The 18,270-nt window shown below is 44.7% G+C and overlaps 1 long non-coding RNA gene across 3 annotated transcripts in view; it reads left to right on the top strand.

Moving 5' to 3' along the window:
• LOC123612780 (uncharacterized) overlaps positions 1-18,270 on the top strand; it is a 430,881-nt gene that overhangs the window by 180,595 nt on the left and 232,016 nt on the right. The gene's annotated exons all lie outside the window — the stretch shown is intronic.

An 18,270-nucleotide genomic window follows, 5' to 3' on the forward strand; every position in this document is an offset into this window, starting at 1 on the left:
GAAAACCATAGGGATTCTGTAATGATAAATCACTGCTAAGAGTATCTATGCCATGCCTCTGTGATCGGGGCTGATATAGGGCAGAGCTGGGTCCTCCCAACAGGGTTGTCTCAGGGCTATTACTGGCAACAGAATATTGAGCTGAAAGGCCCACCAAGTCTGGCAATCCCTGTTTACTGATGGGAACCTATTAGAGGTGGTGAAGGCCCTACAATATCTACTAATGGAATTGTTTATTAATAGTATATATTTGATCATACATAATTTTATGTAATTTAATAATGATTATTTTTCATTTTCACTGTGTAATGGACAGCAGTGTTCTTAATTACGACTTTGAGGCATTAAATATATTGTTAAAGATACATAACAAAAAAGAAGCAGACTCACAGATATAGAGAACAGACTAGTGGTTACCAGTGGGGAGAGGGGAGGGAGGAGGGGCAAGATAAGGGGAGGGGATTAAGAGGTACAAACTATTAAAGTAGCTACCAAGTATAAAGTAGCTACAAGGATGTATCGTGCAACACGGAGAATATAGCAAATATTTTATAATAACTGTAAATGAAGTGTATAACCTTTAAAAATTATAAATCACTATAGTATACACCTGTCATTTATATAATATTATGCATAAACTATACTTCAATTTAAAAAAAAATTAAAAATATGTATCATTAAAGAGTAATGTTAAATATCATCTTGATATTAAATGCATGATATTATATTTCAATTGTTTGATAACTATAACTCTTTATTAACCATAATGTTTAATTACCATTAAGTGCCCATCTAGTCTCCATCCAGCTCAGGTAACAGATTGCCATTATCCTTTTGCATATCTGTAGAAAGGAGTTACTAGTAAGTAAGAAAATAACCCTTGCCAGCCCTGAACGAGCTGAGATATAACCTTTCCAACTTACAAGTTTTCTGAAGAAACTGATAAAATGTAGGTGACTCTGGAATATCATTCATTTGAAAAACCTAACATATTTCATTAAGTCTAAGATACACTTCCCCACCCAACCTCCTAACATTTTTGAAATCACGACACATCTTATAATCAGTGGCATCTTAAACCTTCATATTTGTCTTTCTTCCCTCCTGTCTTTTCCTTTCCATTTCCTTCCTTCCTTCCTTCCCTCCTTCCCTCTCTTTCTTCTTTCACATAAAAGTATCTTTCAGTTAGTAGCATTTTACATTCACACAGTTTTTTAAATTAAGTATTCTATCCTTACTGTTAGTAACTTGGGGTGACTTTGTTGAGGGGTGAGGTTTGATGTTTGTAATCTCCATCACCCTCTTCCCAAAGCGACCTTCAGTAAAAATAATAATATTCCTTTTAAAATGGAAAATTGATGTTTTCTTTCTTGATTTTATCTGACACAAATGAAAAGCACCTTTATTTTTAATTATTTGTAACAAACACTGTAACTAAAAAGAAAACCGTACATTTGCTGTGCAGATGCAACTTTAAGGAAAGTTTCTGTCCCCACCATGGCCAGATTGCTGACCCAGTGCTTCTCTTGTGTTAGGAAACTGACGGTGCCAATCTCAAAGAGAGGCGATTTTATTTCAAGTATGTCTTTGCATTTTATAAGGAAATAGTCTCTAAATCCCTTTTTCTTCATCAGCACACTTCCTTGCAATTTATAAAAGAGGCGAGATGCAAGTAATATATATATTTTCAGTTCAAGGTTATATTTTTTTTAGTCAATCGCTAACTCAGGGGCTCACTGGCTGTGAGTCCCCAGCTACTCTTTTCATCTAAATGGAGACCAGGAGACTCACTGCTGTGCTTGAAATCGTTGGTGAGGAGATTATTTTGCGCTTGGGCTGGAGGTAGAGAGACCTCATTCCCTGTGTTAGATCTCTGGGAGTGAGCAGCGCGGATGGTGTGACTGGCGATTTAAATGCTTTTGACACATCTTTCTTCTGCTTTTCATTCTGGGTAGTTCTTTTCACAGTTCAAAGACTCTTCCAGGACTGGGAACTTGGTGATACATGACTGTCTCTTAAGTTTGTCCTACTTTCTGCTTTTAACAGTAATCAAACCTCTTTCCTCAATTTAATTTAGCTAAAAGGGCTTGGATTCTAACTTTAAGAGATTCCGTGTGATGTCAGGGAAGCAGAATTCTGGGTTTCTTAGCCTTCACAATAGATGGAATTAAAGAGGTGGACGGGGTTTATTTTCTTTGTCTTTCTCTTTTCTTTTATGTTTGAAGTCATTTTGTACAATGTAATAATCATCTTTCTTTTCTCCATCTTTGGTTAAAAGCTTTGTGTAGAAGTAAATAGAAAATAAAAGCGTATCTGTGGAAAGGTCTGCTAACCACATAGTCTGCAAGTGTCTATTACTTTGCTATGTAGCATTTCAATGTCTAGTCTGGGAAAAACGGCAAAATCTCTGTTTTTAACACTTCAGCCGGTCAGTTCTTCTAGCTCCAATTTTGTTATTAGGCAGCTTTGCACAATCACAAACACGGCCAAAACTGTGCAATGAATTCACATGGAGACACTACCATTGTTTTGGGTATGGTAGGTTTTACCAAGCATTCCAGGTAATTTCTTTTTTCACAAATGTTTGGTTAATCCTTGGTTTTGGGGGACATTCGATGTTTTTCAAAACCCAAGGAGAACACTCTTTTTACCCTTCGCCAGAGTCTTCATGGTTACCCTTATCTGAGAATATCTCCAATCTGAAGAACAGTTAGAAATCAGCTCCCCGACCTTTACTTCCATCGCTGAAGAGCCTACGCATGTACGTGGACCTAGTCTCCTGAGAACCTTCGCCAGGAAAATATTTCATCTCTCCTGGAAACTGAAATAGCCTTTTTTAGACAGAGAATCAGATGACCTTTGTCTCCCTCCCTCCCTCCTCTTTCCCTCCCTTCCTCCCTCTCTTTCCTTGTTTTAACTTGGCAGCCAGCAGCTCAGCAGTAAGATCATTTTCTCCCGAGCACAACTTCTCCCACTATAATCTACAGTGTATGAACTCTTTACTTCATACTCTTAAAATAAATGTCTTCTTCTCAGAAAAGTAGTATTTACTGTAGAAACGGCTTTTAAAAACCCTGAAAGTCTAACGAAGAAAAAGAAAAATCACCCAAGTTCCCACATTGCAGATGCTCAAGTTTTGGTGTGTTGTTTTCATCTGGCGATTGTTCTCTGCAAAACAACTTTTTTTTTTTTTCCTTAGTTGAGATTAATTAGGAACGTATTTTGTATTCTGCCCTTTTCACTTAATGAAACATTAGGTCTTCCATAGGCTATTAAAATGATTTATAAATGTAATTTTTGATGGCTGCATACTATGTCGCCCAAAGTTGACAGGATTGCCCTAACCATTCTACTACTATCAGATGTTCAGGGTGAATCTGATTTTTGCATCAGTTTGTGAACTAATGGACACGACCATCTCTGGGAATGAGTCGCCGTCAGCATCTCACCTGTATATCCTTCCCTCATGCAGGAGTCTGCAAACTTTTGGTAAGGGCCCAGGTAGTAAATATAATGACTTAACTCTTTCTCTGCAGAACAAAAAGCAGCCACAGACAATATGCAAATAAATGGACATGGCTGGGTTTCAATAAAACTTCATTTACTAAAACAAGATTTGGGCCTCGAGGCCGTAGTTTGCCAGCTCCTGCTCTGGTGTATACGATTTTAGGCTTACAGGTCTCAAAACTGGCTTTAGAATCAGGCAGGTAATTGATTACAAATCAGTTACATTAATTACAAATCATTGCATGTTCTGTCCATTGAGTCCTTTAAAGTTAATATTAAGTCCAACCTGGCTCACTGGCAGCAGTCCACTGCTGGCTTCGGGGGCAGAGGAGTGGTTTGCTGCCGGTGGCTCTCCTGGCAGGTCGGATGGGCCGCCTCCCAGACTGTGAAGCCCCAGGGAAGCCATCAGCTGGCCTGGAGCAAGAGCACTGCGACGTCGTTTACCCACATGTCAACTCTGTTTACAAAGTGACTCCAGCAGGCCTTGTCTCTGTTTGTACCTGCGTTTGCCAGACCGTCAGTGGTTCTAGCCTCCAGCCAGCCAGGTAACAAGCCAGAAAAGCCAAATGAAAGGAAAACTGCACTGGAACGAGTCTAAGTGTCTTCATAGAACTCAATCTTCCAGTTCTTGGTGGCCGGATGTCACTTCTCCAAACCCAGCTCCTTTGAAAGTTTGCAATGAAACCAGTTGAATCTGAGAGTTACTGAAATATTCTCTCATATTTGATCATTTGAAACCCCTTGATAGCTTTTACGTAGACTGTGCCTCAAAGGGAAAGGATTCTTGCATGTTTCTAGGTGGTACCCAAAATACGTGTGCATGTGCAGAATGAGGGAGTGTTCTCTTGCTCCAGGAATGAGCAAAAGGGAGCTCAGGTGTGATGTCCATAGAGTTTCATGGATGCTAGAGGTGCATATAGTTGGCATGAAAACCCCACTCAGCCTGCTTTCTTCCAGAGACCACACTGTCAGTTAAGGTAGAGCGAAATGTTTCCTAAAACATTAGGAGGTAGTCTCTGAACACGTCCTGCCACTGAGCCAACCATAATATTGAGTAAAAAGCCAGACCGGCTTACATATTGTAACTTGAGATGTGATCTTTTCTTTTTTTAAAGCCTGTATCAGGGTTGTCTCAAGTTCTCTAGCTGTGAACTCCAACTTATTTCTAATTTATTGCTCATGAGGAGGGGGGAGGTGTTCTATTTGGTCTTGAAGCTGATATTTGAGGGAGGAGGAGACTCATGGCCCACCCACTCGAGGGTTTGTGAGCCATAGATTTGCTCCTTTACCCTTCATGTCAGTGGAGGAATTTTAGAGAGGAGGAGACAAATGCTGGTAGAAAAATGTTAACTTAATAAAACAGACGAAGATCAGATTTCCCTCTCTCTGGTCGCCTCCCGCCTGGAATCCTTTTGTTAACTTCTTGAAACTTCCTGTGATTTATGGGACCCCTCTCCTGTAGGCCAAATGCCTTTTGATTAAGAAGTGAACCACAGCTCCAAAACCACAGGGACAGCTGTTGTTTGAATCATCCAGGACGCTTAGGGCCGTTTTCCAACTTTGCTGTGCAAAGACATCGTCTTAGTGACAAAAGTTGCCCCAGCGGCAAGAGGGCACCCCATGGCCCTAGACAATCAGTGCTCCTCCTTGTTTGGAACTTTTGATCAGCAGAGGTGGTAAAGGAAGCAGTCTTTGGACCTCTTAACTGGGTGGTAGGTGGGAGAGTGGTGTTCTACTCTGTGTTCTGGATCCCTTCCCAGCCTAAGATTCTAGGAGTGTTTCAGGTTCTGGGATCCTGCAAGTAACAGCTCAACTACTTAGAAGTGATTCTAAAGGAGAGGCTGGAGGATCTCTCTCCCTAGAGGTCCCATCAGGGTCTGGGTGGCTGGGATGGTGGGGGACGGGGAGGGTATGTGATGTTTGAAAACAAACTTGTTGATCAGCTGTTTGATGTAGTTTTAATGTCAAGTAGCATTAAAAGAGAGCATGGAATTTTCACTGGTCAAAGGGGAGCACAGGTGAAGATGGAAAGAAAAGCTCTCACACGTAGGTGGTGACAGGCCAGGTCCTACAGGTGGGAGAAGACATGGTAACATGTGACCGTCTCTGCCCTCGGCTCCGTTTAGATCCCTAACGTGTCTAGAATTGCCAGGATAGGGGCCCTTCCTTTAAGACGGGCTGAACAGTCAGAGGCACTTAACAAATGTACCTGTGACCCCTGGGAAGGGAGGCGGATGGAGGCACCTTCACCCAGGAAGGTATGAAGGGCATCACGTTATCGCTGGGCTTAGAACGCAGATCTCAGCCACCTGGGATGCGGGGCAGGCAGGTTTGGTTAAGAGGGAGGAGGTAGCCTAGTGCAGCGGATGGCAGACTCCAGCCCATGGGCTGATCTGGCCTGTTGCCTGCTTTTGTAAATGAGGTTTTATTGGAGCTCAGCCACCTGGTCATTCACACGTCGTCTGCAGCTGTTCTGCTCCACAATGGCAGAGCTGAGTTGTTGTGACAGACTCCATGACCTGCGAAACTGAAAATACATACTCTCTGGCCCTTTGCAGAAAAAAGCTTGTCGGCCCCTGCTCTAGTGTAAGGGTCCCTCAGAAGAGGAAGATGTCCCAAGTGGTCCTTAAGTGGGGAGACCAGGCACGGCCAGAGAGCACACAGAAGCACCGTGTCCAGAAAGTGCCAGAAAGCACGGTGTCCAGGGACAGGTGGCACTAAGGAAAGGAAAAGGAGAAGCCTGCTGTGTGTGCCCCTCGCTTTTTATCCCTTTGAGTTCTTTCCCTGGGGCTTTCCTAGTCGTATTGCGCCCGGCTTAGCAGGCAAGGGGCGGTCGGCAGGGTGACGGGGGGCAGATTCATCCCTCCCCTGCTTATCGCTACTCACACGTCTTTGGTCAGTGAAGATGGAACCCAGTCTGGAACGTATGCACCCCGCTGTATTTAACTTGACCTCAGTGAAGTATAGAGACGTATTCTTGGGTGATTCATGTGCTGAGGTCATCGTTTGATCTGAAAACAAACAGAATAGAAGGCACACCTGAGCAGGGAAGTCCTCCGCAGCTACCCTCTGATCCGGGGGCCCCAAGCAGGCTCTCACCTGCCCTGCCTCAGTGAGTGGACAGGTAAGAGGCAGAGGTGAGTGGGGGGGAGTGCCCGTCAGCCCCAGCCAGCAGTGTGCAGAGGGGCAGCTTCACAGAGAACCGTGGCCAGGGGAGGACACCGCTCTGCCCGTTAAAGAGCCAAGTGGAATGTTCCTGGATCCTGAATGTAGGGTTCTCAGGGTCTCCCCTCCCATGCCAGCAGCAGTGTGATCAGCTCTGAAGATGCACTTTCCTGGGGTGGGCTCCAGGAAGGGACCACACAGCCATCAGAAACCTGTTTGCCAGGCCCACCCGGTTGTCATCTGTTTTCCGGTTCCATCTCCTGAAACTCAGCAAAGTGCTGTGAGAAGGAGGCAGTCATCCTTCTCTGGCTCCCACAGCAGGTGGGGTTGCTGGGTGCTTCTGTGCCACTGCAGTGAGTTAGCTGTGGGCTCCTCCTTCCTGAGAAAGGCTGGGGACCCAAGGGCCAGAGGTGGGGACGTAACCCTGGTGTGATTCTCCTGTTTACTCCTTTGGGTTTTTCTAGTTACATTTTAGAGTGCTTTGGGGTCGAGGTAGCCAAGGGACATTTTCGACACAATAAAGGATTATATTGCAGAACTTCTGGACGTGTGACTACTATCCACTTAGCCAGGGAAATGTGAATGGGGTTGGAAGCAGAGAGCATTTAAAACTTAATTTTTCCAGTAGCCAACCCCTACCTCCCAAATTCCAAAGTGTTAAGTTTATTTTTCTTTAAAACAGAAGCTGGGTATCCATCCAGTAGCAGCAATTCACTGAAGTCACGTTGTGAAGTTTGAGGCCGTATCTTCATCTTTGCAGCATCACCTTGCCTCCTTTCCTTCTGACAAATTCTCTTTTGGAAGCAGGGTGTTGCGGTCCTGGGCCATTTTTTGTGTTCAAGTTGGAGTTCTGATCTGTGTGATTTATGTGATCTGGTCTAGCTGCTTTTTAAAAGCATGATTTTGCAGAAACTATATTCATCTGGGACTAATTCTCAGCCTGGTCTTTGCACCATCTCGGGGACAGATCAACAGGCTCTGGTTGGTCCTGATGTGTCTGACTCAGTGCAGATCCTGGAGCCCCCTGCCTGCCGCTCTCCTTCCTCCAGTTCTCCTGCAGCGATTTTCCCATTTAGAGTCTTCTTGGTGTAAAACATAGGTCCTCTGATCCAATAGCTTACAAGCCCGGGTGAGCTCTTAGGGGTCCTGTCACAGGTCCGACCACGAGGGCAACATGGTATAATGGCAAGTTCCTTGGGCTAAAGAGAAACAGCAACTTTCCCCTGAGATCCATCTTCTAACCGTGAGAATTTAGAATGAGTGATGTTTTTCTTGTCTGCAAAATGGAGATGTGGGTGCCTACTTGATCAGTTGCACAAGACTTTGAGTCACTTGCCTTCCTTATAAAATACGCTGGTGATGGAATAAACTAAAGGGAAAGATGGTCAGATGCACAGTTTCACGGTGCTGATAAAGGAAGTCAGTTCTGCGTGAGCCCTAGAGAAGACTCCATAAAGGGAGATGTACGTCAAGAGCCAGATGCGCCTGTATCTGGGTGAGATTATCATTCCTTGAAATACGTGGGCAATATAGTTAAGCACAGTTGGGCTGAACAGGTAACAGGTGCTCTTTGGCGCTTTTATTGTTTTGTTATGTGTGTAAGACTCTTCATCCAGAGCAAAATAAACACATATCCTGGTTATTTAATAACAAGGAAAAGGCCACACACCAAATCAGGGTGAAAAGACAAATAGAAGGGGAACAAATCCTCTCCTTTGACAGGTGGCAGGTACCAGGAGGGCAGGGTCCAGAGGGGTATTAAGGTGAGGGGTTTAGTGGCAATAAGGAACTTTCCAAAATTGAGGTCTGAAGTCAAGGGTGTTGCTGGGTGTTGAACCCAATCCGTCCACCCAGCCTAGTAGCTGGGGGAGGGGCAAGCACTCCCTCAGAGGTTGGTGGACCTGACCATCCTTTGGGAAGGTGGTGGTCCGCTCTGTCGGATGGGGAGGAGCTCAAATGAGGGGGTCTAAGGGCACCTCTGAGGTAGGGCTTTCGGAGTTACATAGCAGGGAATTGGGGTGAGTCAAGAGAAAACAGGGTGGAGCCAGGAGAAGAGGAAGCCGAAAAGAACCTGGTTGCTGCCTTGAGCCTCTGCCAGATTCGTGGCCTCCTTTTGTGTGCCAGCTGGGCACGGAGCGACGGTCACTGGGCTCAGTGTCAGGGATGGGACTGCACAGACCCGCCATCTTGAGAGCCCCCTGGACTTCTGTGCGTTGGCCTGAGCATCACCAATGACTGGTCTGATAAAGGCCCCCTTCTTCGGGGAACTGGTTTACAAAATGGTTTGGTTTGGTTATTTTTTCCCCTTGTTCAGTGATTTGGATGATTTTGAAAATAGATACCCTTTTACACTTCTACAGGCCAAACTCATGCAGGTAGGGAATGAATGAACACCCTGGAAGAGTGTCTCCTTTTTGCACATATTTGTTGAGAAGTTGATAAAATAACTTTCACTCCACAGATGGCATCTCTTTTCTTTGGCCTTTGTACTTCCTTTGCATGCAAATCTCTTTAGAAGCGTGTACACTGGCTGTTTGAATCGTTTTAGAGCTGTCTGGGTAGGAATACAAGCTCCTTTCAGTGTCCCTGAATGTTTATCTTTGAAGTAACTGGAAACAACTTCCTTTAGGAGGTGGGTGGACACATGGAGAGGGAAAGTACCGCTGTGTGTCTGTCCCATTTTACAGACAGGTAGGCCGAGGCTTACAAAGGCTGTGCCTTGTCCCTCTTGTACAGAAGGATATGGAATGTGTTTGAGTCAGTTCTGACCGCTGTGGGGCTTCTTGCTTTCCCCTCTGCAGAGTGGTGGGTGGAAAAGCAAACCAGGAATGCTCAAAGAGCAGAGAGCTGCCCTCTGTGAACCATCACAGACCAAGGAAGGGGACAGCACCATGGCTGTAGGAACCCAATTATTTATTGACTTTCATGGAAGGTGAGAACGAAAGCAGCTCAGAGCCTCTGCGTGATCTTGTTAATAACAAACCAACCAACCAAACCATCCCCTGCTTACTTTTCTTCCCATCAGAGGAAGGGATCTGAGGGGTCTGGTAATTTAGATAAATTCTAATCAAATCTGGACATAAAATCAGGGTCAGATTAAGCAGTTGCTAACTTAAGATAAGAGTTAAAATGGGCAACAGTTAAGGATTAGTAAAATTCATACCAAATGGTACTCAAGGATCAGTCTTTCTTCAAAGGTTCCTACAAATCACCTGGTGTTTTTGCCTAAAATATAATTTAAATCCCTGATCCTCTTCCATTCTGTCAGTACCCGGGGAGTACACTGGCATTAGTGCCAAGGGGAAAGTTTGAGAAATAGTACTTTAACGTATATGCAAAAATAAATGAATGACTTGGAAAAATAAACCTTTCTTCCATGTTGATGTGCTTGAATGTCTGGGGTCACCTGCAGAGACAGGGACCCTTCAGCTTCTGCTCTGACCCCAGGCCTTCTCTGCTCAGCCCCTTGGCTGGGTGAGATATCCAGGTGTATCTGTATGAGGCATATAAGAGAGGTAGAGATTCTTTTCTTTCCGCTTCCTTCATACGGGCAGCTGGGCAGAGAAGTTAAACCACTATCTGCTTTCTAGCTCTTCCCCCTCCCCAGAGGATATGGTCCTGGGGTGGGGGTGGGGGGAATAGGAGCCCTATCCGAGTCTAAATACCCTCAGCTGCCTGTTCCAGACCATCTTGTCCAGATTTTGCAGAGGGAGTCTGCTGCACGTGAGGAAGCGGTTTCGCATCCCATTCCGGCATTGCTCCTTTTACACATAGGTCGCTCAGTAACCCCACAAGGAGGGAAGCTGGTGAGGAAGGAGATGGATAAAGAAGGGGCCCAAGGGGGAGGACGACTGGTGGCAGGTGGGAAAGATAAGACGAGGAGATACGGTGACAACGGGGAGGGAATTGATGATCGGGGGGCCTGATGGGGAGGGGGCAATGGGGCAGGGGCAGAGCCTTTGGGAGAGAATGGATGAGGGGTGCAACAGGAGGGCGATGGAGGACAGTTGGGATAGGGCCAACAGGTTGGTGATGGGACGGGGACCAGTACGGGAGGAGACCAAGAAAAAGGGGGCCAATGGGACAGAGGGCTTGCTAATGGGCAGGGTAGGATCTGGTTACTTCCAAAGTCCTAACCATAACAGTACCAAATTCTGTCAAAATCTTTCCATGGCATTATCTTTTCAGGAAAGATGGTGTGTGTAGCAAAATATTTCCGTCTCTTAGAAGGCCAACAGCGCCCGATTGCCCTACGGTGTCGCCTGGCCAAAGTGCCACCACCCGCTGTCCCCTGGTTGCTCTAATTATAGGCAAATACCCTCAGGAAATGAGTTCTTTAAAAACTACAGTTTTAAGGGGCAGATCGAAAAAGATACTGCTGCGGTTTATGTCAAAGAGCTATTCAGTATCTTATAATAACCTATCATGGAAAAGAATCTGAAAAAGAACACAGATATATGTTTATGGATAGCTGAATCCTTTGCTGTACACCTGAGACTAACACAACATTGTAAATCAACTGTACTTCAATAAAAAATCGATTAATTAGAAAAATGAAATAAAAATCAACAGCAATTATTACCCACAGATTGGTAGAAAATGCACAAATTTCAAGCATGCTACTGGGTAAGAAAACTCCCTATGTTGCTCGACACCCATATTCTCAAACATTTTGTCTCTTTCCGTAAGTTTGTAAAGAGCATCCGGCAAGCCAGAATACTTTCTGATGCTAGTTCCCATTTCTACTTTTTGGAAGTAGATTTTCTGTCTGGAGTTTAACTTCTTGAAGCTCTAAAACATTGTAACGTGTTCTTTTATACTTTGAGTAAACTAAAAGGGGCCAATAACAGTTCATTAAAGATGGCACATTATTCTTTTTAACTTAAGGACAATGGCTATAAAGATTAGGGATACAGATTGATTTAACTTTATAGAAAATATCTTCTGTAGTTAGTGGAAGAAGCTGGCAGAATATGTGTCGGATCCTAGAAATGGATCATAATTAGTTGTATTATTATAATGCTGATTTCAGGAAAGCTCTAACACTTCCACGATAAAGAGGTGCTCTTATTTTTAATCCCCTAAAAACTGAGTTTGGGAAATCTGGTCTTTGGAATGTGAGTGTGGTAAGGACGTGATGGAAGTTCTGGTCAGTTTTAGTGATGCTGTGTGATGCCCAGGCAGAATCCAACACAGAATTCCCCCCACCCCTGGCCTCTCAACACCCACGGTCCTGCCACTGGCCACCCAGAGCCGCCCTCAGTGTGCAGACCTCAGGCCTGATCATTTGCTCTGCTCTAGGTCCCACCTGCTACCCATTCTTCCTGAATATGAGTGCTTACCTGTCCTTAATTTTTGATCTTTATCACATGCCTGGTTTTTTACGTTTGAACACTTTTTCCTTCTGCTATCCAAATACTCAGCTCCTTGCTAGATTCTGAAAACCTTCCTACCTTGACACAATGCTAATTACTAATCTGACCCTAATATAAATTATGGTTCTATCAGCAGAGTTCCCTGCTCCCCAGTCATCCCCTTGTGCTTCGATTGGAACAGGGCTTTGTTCTTGGCCTCCTGTATCTGGTCGCTTGGACCAGGGGGAGAGGCAGCTCAGGCCAGATGGTGTGCACTGGGCTAGGAGCTGTCCTCTGAAGGTGCGGCAGTCAGTGGCTTTGAGCCAAGGAGGGTCATCACAGAGTGGTTAACCTGAGGAATTGAGGGCAATCCCTTGGGTGTTTCCGTTTCCTGCCACTGTCCAAGGCCTCATGGCTGGGAGGTGTAGACCTTGACCAACAGGTCAGCACAGCTTCCAGCCCTCAGAGCTAGTCCCAGCCGTATGTTTGTGGGTGGAGGGTGGGAAGAGGGGAGGCCCAGGTTCCAATCTCGGGGATCCCATTTCTCCAGAAGACATCTTTTGCCTTATTTTCCTACTAGTTTCCAGTTCCCCTGGGAATAGACATCCTACCTTTGAACTGAAATATTTAAATGCACTGTTTCCCTGCCTGCTGCCACACCAGCCTGAATTACCAGCCCCTCGGACAGACCCCCTGAGACAGAGTTTGGACGTGGGCTAGTGGTACACTTTTGTCTGGCTACTTCTATGCTCTTTCCAGGGGTGGATGAAGACCTGGTGGGGAGTTCTGCCACCGGGCTGATGGATGCTCCCAAGGAAAGGCTGGACCAGGATGGTTAATAAGCAAGGATGGCTGGACTCAAGTCCGCTCTGCAGAGGGGAGCTTAGGGTGGTGGTGGAGGAAGAACATTTGACATTGGAACCTGGGGTCAAGTGTGAGGCTCAAGGCTAGCACTGAAGTCTGAGTTTAGGAATGTGGGAAGATGGAGGGGGTGGTGCTATGAAGTGGGAAGGTTTGAAACAAGGGCTACAAATAAAGATACAGAGAGTTTGTGTTCATTGAATGTTGACTTTATGATGAAGTCAATCCATGTCTATCCATCATATTTCTCACTGATACACCTCCAGATTTGGACTTATACCATTGACCCAATTTAGTGCCTGGTATATAGCTTGGCACATAGTAGGTACTTGTATATTTCTAAGGAAGAGAAAGCTCTTTGAGAGCTTGATCCCATAATAGTAGACCCTGTCCTTCTCAGGGGTCCTCAGCAGTGGATGTGCAACCACCCCGGGGGGTGGTTCTCTTTGTCACAATAATGTGGGGACTCCATTGCCATTTGCTGGTGGTACTTGATGGGGTGGGTGGTGGTTAGGAGTGTTGACCTGGAACAGGAGGATTCATTCTCACTATGGAGAACCAAGCCCCATCCTGATGGGCATCCACCAAAGGGAAAACTGACGGGTATCCAGACCTAAAAGTGAGTCCTGTTTTACACATACATACAAAATATTTTGTGCATGGTTTTAATATACACTGAACTTTCAAGAAATGCAACTAACTAAATAAAATGAGGGGCAGCGGGGCTTTGTTTTCTTCAGAACTCTCCCAAGAGTTGTCCACTCTTTCTGAAAGTCATGTCACCCACGGTGACACTGTTCATGGCATCTGAGTCCCCAGACAGTACCCTGCATAAGTCAAAGTTTAAAGCTGTTGCATTCAGGCCAATTCAATCTATATTTACAAATATATTTGTTGAATCTCTTATTTTTTTAAACATTTTTAATTGATTTATAATTATTTTACAATGTTGTGTCAAATTCCAGTGTAGAGCACAATTTTTCAGTTATACATGAACATATATATATTCATTGTCACGTGTTTTTCTCTGTGAGCTACCATAAGATCTTGTTGAATCTCTTATTTTTAAATGTCAAATGCAAAGAAAACGTGTCATTAACTGCTTCTCCTAAATCCAAATACATTCCTAATGTAAGCCTCTGGTTACCCATTACATCTTGAGGGTAGAGGTACCCAGTGCTTACTTGTTGAAATACAGATAATAATCTAATTTATTATTATAAATTATTTAACTTTTTATTTCTCCTTATAGTATAGTTAAAGCATTATGTCGATTTGATTTTTTGAAGTTGTGTGTGTGGTTACGTTATATAAGTGATGAAATTCATAGGTTAATAAGGAGGATGTTATAAAGTATTTATTTTAGAAAGAGGGCATGGGTCTGAAAGCGTTGGTTTATGCTGTGACCCTGACCTTGGCCTGGCCTCCCCTTCTGGTCTTTCCACTGTAGCAACCTGGTGTCTGACTGTGCTTCTCCTTGAAAGTGAGCCCTACTCTAAGTGAGAACTCTTGGGGAGCCAGCGTCATACAGTTTCCTTCTATTCTTAAGAAAATAAATCCTGAGAGGGAAGGGCAGAGCTCAGTGGTAGAGTGTGTGCTTAACATGTATGAGGTCTTGGGTTCAATCCCCAGTACCTCCATTAAAAAAAAAAATCTAATTACCCCCCCCACCCCCAGAAAACCCCCAAAATAAGAAATAATCCTTTTCAGAAGTATGCTTTCCTGAACATATCATTCCTGTGAAGTCGTTGCAGAATGCCATGCTGGCTTTTGATACTCTGTCTTTCTGGAAGGAGGAGTGATCTCTTCCAGCCCGCGTTTGCCGATGGGCAGAAGCATGGGCGCCCCTGGGCCCTTTTGTAGCCCCTGGGCTGAGAGATCCCCCTTCAGGGTTTAAGCTGAGTCTGCTGAGGGGACCTGCCTGCTTCTTGCCAGATTCCTGTGTCTGCCTGACATTTCTCTCGTGTAGCACCGTGGGAACTGGGAGAAATCTCGGCACCTCTGACGCTGGGGAGGATAATGGAGCCCTTGATCATTTGAAGTCTGGAAATTGTCTCCTGCCAAAATTACCTCGTGAGAGGCCACTCTTTAGAATACGCTGTTCCCTCAGCCCTGCCAATGCTGCCCCCTTTGACCTTTGACCTCACAGCCCAGTGGCAGAGTGCCACCGCTTGTCCTAACCCCGCTGTGCTGCTGGGAGTCGTGGGCTCCAGAGGCAGGCAGAAAGACAGGACTGGACAGAAGGAAGGGTGGGGCAGGTGAAAGCTGGGGCCACATCAGGACACTGTCCTTGCTGGGTGGCTCCAATGCCCTGCATCCAGGATGCTTAGCCCACCCGAGTGGATGGCGAAACCCACTCTTTACCTTTTACCAGCCTGGCTCTGCTTTCCTGTTTCAGAATCGAAGCACGATGCAGCAGTTGGGACTTCTCAGTCCCACCTACGCTGGGTCCCTCCCAGAGATGGCACGCCATGAATTACCATGCTCGGTTTGTATTACGCTCTGTGTGTGTGTTCAAGGATGATACGTTTGTTTGCTCATTCACTTGCTCAGCAAAGGTTTGTGGGGAGCCTCTTCTGTGCCAAGGGCTTTTCCAGTCTCTGGAGATACTGTAGTGAGTAAAATAGTCAACTCTTTCCTTGCAGCTTTCAAAGGTGAAATAATAAATTACTTAAAACTCTGACCAATGATATGAGGGAAAGTATAGGAAACTGTGAAAGAAAATGCAGAGGCAACTTCCTTAGATGGAGCGGTTGAGACAAGCCTTGCTGAAGAGGTGACATTTAGACTGAGATCTAGGGACAGGGAAGGGTCCAGGCTGGCAAGGAATGAAGAGGGTGCTGCAAGCAGAGGGAACAGCATGTGCAAAAGGCTTGAGGTGAGAAAGTGCTTGCTGTGTCTGAGCTCAAGAGGAGCCAGGGGGCCTGGAGCACGGCTTACCCAAGAGAAAAGTGCTGTCAGGTGAGGTAAGAAAGGTAGGTGTGGGCCAGATAATGCAAAGCCTGCAGGGAGATTTTTTTAATTTGGACACACAAATTCTTTGGTACTCATCCCTTCAAAGTATGAATCCTAATTTCTCTCCCTCTAGTGCAATTTATCCTTAATGGCTAGAATGTGGTAGAAGTGGTGGTGTATAATGCTGGAAATTAGGGCAGAAAAATACACTGCTCTTCCTCTTTGCTCTCGCTTGGATCACTTGCTCTGGCAGAAACCAGCTGCTTTATCATGAGGACGCACAAGCAGTCCTATGAAGAGATCCACATGGCTGAGACCCCCCACCAGTTGCCAAGAGAGGGTGCCGTTTTGGAAGCAGTTTCTCTAGTCCTGGTCAAGTCCCAGCCAAGATCTTGACATAACCTTATGAGAGAGCCTGAGTCAACCCCTCCCAACTAAGCCGCTCCTGGATTCTTGGCCCACAGAATAAACGTTTGTTGTAGGCTGCTAAATTTTGGGGGTAGTTTGTTATGCAGCAATTGATAACAAATACACTTGGTAGACCATATTAAGGAACGTAAATATTTGTAAATGGAAAGAGAAGTCATTGAAGAGTTTTGAGCAGGACAACTGCATAATCAGATTTACTGTTTAAAAGGAATCATTCTGGTTGCTGCATGAAGAATAGTTTCAAGATGACCAAAAGTAAAAGTGATAAGCCCTCCTGAGGCTGAAACAGTCAGAATGCATTTGGCTACAAGAGCCTGAAATTCCCACCTCAAACTAACTTAAAACAGTAAGGACATTTATTAGTTCCTCTTTTAAGAAACCCAGGTGTGGGGTGAGTGTTGAGGAGTGACATCAGTGGCTCACCAATATCGTCAGGACCCCAGCTCTTTTTGTCCCTGTTCTGCCTGTCTTGGAGTGTTGGCTTTGTCCCCAGATTCACTTCTTTCATGGGGGCCAGATGACTGTCAGGATTCCAGATGTCATATCTGGAAATAACAAAGTCCAGCGGAAGCAAAGTCCGCCTCTTTCTAAGTGTCTCTTCTTAGGCGTGTGGGAGGCTTTCCCGGAAGCTGTCAGCAGGCTTCCTTTCACTTATCATCGATGGGAAATTTCATCCATGCTCCTGGCTAATCGATCCTGGACAAGGTCACCGTGGATCATCATGACTGATTGGCTCAGGCTGGATCTGATGGTGGCTTGGAGTAGAATTGTGGCAAAGAGATAGAAATAAATAGATGGATTTGAGAAACCAGGAAGAGAAAGGAATTGTGTATGGTCCTTAGGTTTTTGGCATGAGGAACCAGGGTTATAAGACCATTTTCTAAGATGAGAAGCTGAGGGGAGGCAGCTCTGTGCAATGGGGGAAATAAAGAGTTTGTTTGCTATTTCTATGGGCAGGGCTCATCAGGCCCAATTTGCTAACTACCATCCTATACCTGAAGGAAGCAGTACCTTTGCTTCAAGGATGGATTCACCAATGGTAAATGTCTAGCACCACAGCAGGCTGGCTAGGGGAGTACATTCAGTGAGGAGGGCTTTCTAACTAAACCACAAATGCTGCAGCAATTTCTTTTTACTACTAAGGTTTCCTTTAATGATTTTTGTTAAAGGCATTACTTGATAACACAAATTGGGGCATGGGTTTCAGTGAGTGTCCTTGGATCATTTTCTCTGCAGTGGACACTTTCATTAGCTCTCTTGGCAGCCAGATGCATTACCTTACAACTTCCATGAATAACAAATGACATGAGCATTTGCCTCTAGGTTGTACTTTCTATTTTTAAAGCTCTTTGCCACATTAATGGATTGTTCCATAAATGTATAAAAAGCTAGAGAAAAGAAACATTCTCATCACATTTTCATACCCCGTATTATTTTAAATGCAGTTAAGACCGAAACGCTATGTGAGAAATTAGTTCGATGAAGCTTTCTGGAATCTCTACTGTTCCAGGCACTGTCCTAGGTGCTGAGGGGACAATTACAATAGTAGGGGCTCAATCAATATTGTTGACTTGTTGAATGAGTAGGCGTAGATGTACTTCGATAAGAGAGAGATAAGAAAGGCCTACGATCCATGGGAAAAAAATCACATTTTCCCTCTTTGGCAGACTTCCCTCGTTCTAGAAATGATGGCAAAAAATCACCCTGACCCTTGAGTCCTGGGATTTTAAAAGAAAACTGCCAGAGCTGAGATCTGATTGGATCTTACTGGGCGCAAATCAGATTGATTTTTCTTTCTTTCTCTCTTCCTTCCTCTCTTTCTTTCTTTCTTTCAGTGTAGTCAGTTTATAATGTTGTGTCAATTTCCAGTGTAGAGCACAGTTTTTCAGTTATACATGAACATACATATATTCATTGTTGCATTCAAGTCAGGTTTCTATGTTGGGTTGAAACATGGTCTCTACAAAGGTACAGAACCTTTAAATCAATTTGAGATTTG

The sequence above is a fragment of the Camelus bactrianus genome, chromosome 11 (genome assembly GCF_048773025.1).
Source record: "Camelus bactrianus isolate YW-2024 breed Bactrian camel chromosome 11, ASM4877302v1, whole genome shotgun sequence".
Classification (NCBI taxonomy): domain Eukaryota; kingdom Metazoa; phylum Chordata; class Mammalia; order Artiodactyla; family Camelidae; genus Camelus; species Camelus bactrianus.